A 5,000-nucleotide genomic window follows, 5' to 3' on the forward strand; every position below is an offset into this window, starting at 1 on the left:
CTATGTCGTACCTTAACCTAACCTATGTCGTACCTTAACCTAACCTATGTCGTACCTTAACCTAACCTATGTCGTACCTTAACCTAACCTATGTCGTACCTTAACCTAACCTATGTCGTACCTTAACCTAACCTATGTCGTACCTTAACCTAACCTATGTCGTACCTTAACCTAACCTATGTCGTACCTTAACCTAACCTATGTCGTACCTTAACCTAACCTATGTCGTACCTTAACCTAACCTATGTCGTACCTTAACCTAACCTATGTCGTACCTTAACCTAACCTATGTCGTACCTTAACCTAACCTATGTCGTACCTTAACCTAACCTATGTCGTACCTTAACCTAACCTATGTCGTACCTTAACCTAACCTATGTCGTACCTTAACCTAACCTATGTCGTACCTTAACCTAACCTATGTCGTACCTTAACCTAACCTATGTCGTACCTTAACCTAACCTATGTCGTACCTTAACCTAACCTATGTCGTACCTTAACCTAACCTATGTCGTACCTTAACCTAACCTATGTCGTACCTTAACCTAACCTATGTCGTACCTTAACCTAACCTATGTCGTACCTTAACCTAACCTGTATTGCGCCTTAACCTAACCTGTATTGCGCCTTAACCTAACCTGTATTGCGCCTTAACGTAACCTGTATTGCGCCTTAACGTAACCTGTATTGCGCCTTAACGTAACCTGTATTGCGCCTTAACGTAACCTGTATTGCGCCTTAACGTAACCTGTATTGCGCCTTAACGTAACCTGTATTGCGCCTTAACGTAACCTGTATTGCGCCTTAACGTAACCTGTATTGCGCCTTAACGTAACCTGTATTGCGCCTTAACGTAACCTGTATTGCGCCTTAACGTAACCTGTATTGCGCCTTAACGTAACCTGTATTGCGCCTTAACGTAACCTGTATTGCGCCTTAACGTAACCTGTATTGCGCCTTAACGTAACCTGTATTGCGCCTTAACGTAACCTGTATTGCGCCTTAACGTAACCTGTATTGCGCCTTAACGTAACCTGTATTGCGCCTTAACGTAACCTGTATTGCGCCTTAACGTAACCTGTATTGCGCCTTAACGTAACCTGTATTGCGCCTTAACGTAACCTGTATTGCGCCTTAACGTAACCTGCATTGCGCCTTAACGTAACCTGCATTGCGCCTTAACGTAACCTGTATTGCGCCTTAACGTAACCTGTATTGCGCCTTAACGTAACCTGTATTGCGCCTTAACGTAACCTGTATTGCGCCTTAACGTAACCTGTATTGCGCCTTAACGTAACCTGTATTGCGCCTTAACGTAACCGATATTGCGCCTTAACGTAACCTATATTGCGCCGTAACGTAACCTATATTGCGCCGTAACGTAACCCACATTGCCCCTTAACGTAACCCACATTGCCCCTTAACGTAACCCACATTGCCCCTTAACGTAACCCAACACACGTTGGGCCTTAACCCAACACACGTTGGGCCTTAACCCAACACACGTTGGGCCTTAACCCAACACACGTTGGGCCTTAACCCAACACACGTTGGGCCTTAACCCAACACACGTTGGGCCTTAACCCAACACACGTTGGGCCTTAACCCAACACACGTTGGGCCTTAACCCAACACACGTTGGGCCTTAACCCAACACACGTTGGGCCTTAACCCAACACACGTTGGGCCTTAACCCAACACACGTTGGGCCTTAACCCAACACACGTTGGGCCTTAACCCAACACACGTTGGGCCTTAACCCAACACACGTTGGGCCTTAACCCAACACACGTTGGGCCTTAACCCAACACACGTTGGGCCTTAACCTGCTCTGTAATTGTCATACGACGCGTTAAATTAGTGTAGTGTTGCCTAACTGCAACCCCCGCAATATAGTTTGCTACTCGCACTGCCCGGTCCCCAGTGTATCGCTTCATGTTAAACACCTTGCAGCTATACACTGTAATGTGGATGGCAGCAGGACGTACATGCTCAATGCCCTTTGCAGTTGTTCATTGGCATTTGCAGTTGTTCATTGGCATTCGCATGTGCGAAGCACTTAGCCTACGCTGTGGTACGGCCTGTGTCAACTGTCCGCTGATGTTGTACGTCCAAATCACACACTGTACTGCACATTGGTCCTCATGTACTGAATGATACATCGTGGTACATGTGACCGTACAACGACTGCGCCAACAACGGCGAACCATGCGGTCCAAATGTTGTGCACTCAGCTACGTGTCGTCTCCCTATAAGAGCTGGATTGCAGTGTGGTATGCCCTGGATGGCGATCAGCATGAGCCGTCTGTTGATGTAGTGGCGCGTGTTGTCAGACGTAGTCGTCTCTTCTCACACACCGTGATAGCATGGTGCACTGCGTTCCACATCTGCGACATGCGACAGAGGCCGGTTGACAGTCGTTCGCGCAATGGACATCGCATACGTACGGGGGCCACCTTCCACGTGTTCGCGAAGCGTGCACATGTTGTTGCGTGTATGTGGGCAGACATAGTGTGTCGTGACACCTGACACAGGCATGCAACAATCGTTGAATTTGCAAATGGCGATGGACGCCTACGTTTGCTGGTGACGTTATGCAAATGAACAACTGGTAAACCGTTGTGGTGCGGTTGTTCTCGCTAGAGGTGAATCAGTGATGGCGACGATCGGTTGAGCTACCAACCGGTTGTTCCAGCGATACCCACCATGCCCACGAACGTGAATGGCATCTGGGTGTGAAGCGATACGCGGCGGTGGCTGGGTGGGACCGTCCCCGGCCGGTGAGGGGGGGCCTCCCGGCGTGCTGGCCGCGCGGTGCGTGGGCGCACGCGCTACAGCCGGCTGGTGGGGGCGGCCAGTGGCAGGCGCGCCGGCCGACGGAGGCGGCAGGCGGCGCAGCTGCGCGCCGGCGCACCCTGCACGCGGCGCCGTGCGGCCAAAGTAGGTCCTCGCGGGCCCGGTGCGAAGCGCGGTGGACATCTGCAGTGTGCTGGTCCGATTGAGGACTGTGTGCGCTGAGGATGCGCCGCCGCCCGGCGCTCGGCGCCGCGACGCCGTCTGCTGCTCGGTCGCCTCTGCGGTTCTCGCAGGTGGTTTGTATCGCAGCTGTGCGGACGTGTTGGCGCGTGCGCTGTGCTGGGAGAGTTCGCTTCGGCACCCAAGTGGGGCTTTTGTCCTTCTGTGGCGCTGGCGTTGGAGCTGCCGGTCACCGTAGGTGGCGCGTGTTGTCTCCCGCCGGCAATGCCACGACAGCACGCTCCCGGGCCTCTGTCGGCAGCGGCAAGCTCAGTTGGGAGCACGGGTGGTCGCACCTAAAGCGTCTACTCGCCAAACTCCGGGCGATTGCGCCTCTCTCGAACCCGACCAAGTACTTAGGACGGCGCTGCGCGCCGCCGGGACCTGAGAGGGTTTCGAGGTGTATTGTGCAGGGGAGCTCAGCCTCCTCCTGTTTGCAGAATAATTGAGCGGACGCTTGCGTGTTCGCGCGGGCCCCCGGGACACACTCCCGGGCGGCCGGCTGCTCAGCTCTAGTTGACGCAGCTCCCTGGTTGATCCTGCCAGTAGTCATATGCTTGTCTCAAAGATTAAGCCATGCATGTCTCAGTACAAGCCGCATTAAGGTGAAACCGCGAATGGCTCATTAAATCAGTTATGGTTCCTTAGATCGTACCCACGTTACTTGGATAACTGTGGTAATTCTAGAGCTAATACATGCAAACAGAGTCCCGACCAGAGATGGAAGGGACGCTTTTATTAGATCAAAACCAATCGGTCGGCTCGTCCGGTCCGTTTGCCTTGGTGACTCTGAATAACTTTGGGCTGATCGCACGGTCCTCGTACCGGCGACGCATCTTTCAAATGTCTGCCTTATCAACTGTCGATGGTAGGTTCTGCGCCTACCATGGTTGTAACGGGTAACGGGGAATCAGGGTTCGATTCCGGAGAGGGAGCCTGAGAAACGGCTACCACATCCAAGGAAGGCAGCAGGCGCGCAAATTACCCACTCCCGGCACGGGGAGGTAGTGACGAAAAATAACGATACGGGACTCATCCGAGGCCCCGTAATCGGAATGAGTACACTTTAAATCCTTTAACGAGTATCTATTGGAGGGCAAGTCTGGTGCCAGCAGCCGCGGTAATTCCAGCTCCAATAGCGTATATTAAAGTTGTTGCGGTTAAAAAGCTCGTAGTTGGATTTGTGTCCCACGCTGTTGGTTCACCGCCCGTCGGTGTTTAACTGGCATGTATCGTGGGACGTCCTGCCGGTGGGGCGAGCCGAAGGCGTGCGACGCGCCTCGTGCGTGCTCGTGCGTCCCGAGGCGGACCCCGTTGCAATCCTACCAGGGTGCTCTTGAGTGAGTGTCTCGGTGGGCCGGCACGTTTACTTTGAACAAATTAGAGTGCTTAAAGCAGGCAAGCCCGCCTGAATACTGTGTGCATGGAATAATGGAATAGGACCTCGGTTCTATTTTGTTGGTTTTCGGAACCCGAGGTAATGATTAATAGGGACAGGCGGGGGCATTCGTATTGCGACGTTAGAGGTGAAATTCTTGGATCGTCGCAAGACGAACAGAAGCGAAAGCATTTGCCAAGTATGTTTTCATTAATCAAGAACGAAAGTTAGAGGTTCGAAGGCGATCAGATACCGCCCTAGTTCTAACCATAAACGATGCCAGCCAGCGATCCGCCGCAGTTCCTCCGATGACTCGGCGGGCAGCCTCCGGGAAACCAAAGCTTTTGGGTTCCGGGGGAAGTATGGTTGCAAAGCTGAAACTTAAAGGAATTGACGGAAGGGCACCACCAGGAGTGGAGCCTGCGGCTTAATTTGACTCAACACGGGAAACCTCACCAGGCCCGGACACCGGAAGGATTGACAGATTGATAGCTCTTTCTTGATTCGGTGGGTGGTGGTGCATGGCCGTTCTTAGTTGGTGGAGCGATTTGTCTGGTTAATTCCGATAACGAACGAGACTCTAGCCTGCTAACTAGTCGCGTGACAT

General features: G+C 52.6%; 1 non-coding gene across 1 annotated transcript in view; it reads left to right on the forward strand.

The window, feature by feature from the left end:
- Nucleotides 1-3,541: 3,541 nt before the first annotated feature.
- Nucleotides 3,542-5,000, forward strand: part of LOC124579980 — a 1,910-nt gene continuing 451 nt past the window's right edge. The window contains exon 1 of the ribosomal RNA XR_006973104.1: nucleotides 3,542-5,000. This exon is cut by the window's right edge and continues 451 nt beyond it. This is a non-coding gene — a ribosomal RNA (small subunit ribosomal RNA).

The sequence above is a fragment of the Schistocerca americana genome, unplaced genomic scaffold (genome assembly GCF_021461395.2).
Source record: "Schistocerca americana isolate TAMUIC-IGC-003095 unplaced genomic scaffold, iqSchAmer2.1 HiC_scaffold_319, whole genome shotgun sequence".
Classification (NCBI taxonomy): domain Eukaryota; kingdom Metazoa; phylum Arthropoda; class Insecta; order Orthoptera; family Acrididae; genus Schistocerca; species Schistocerca americana.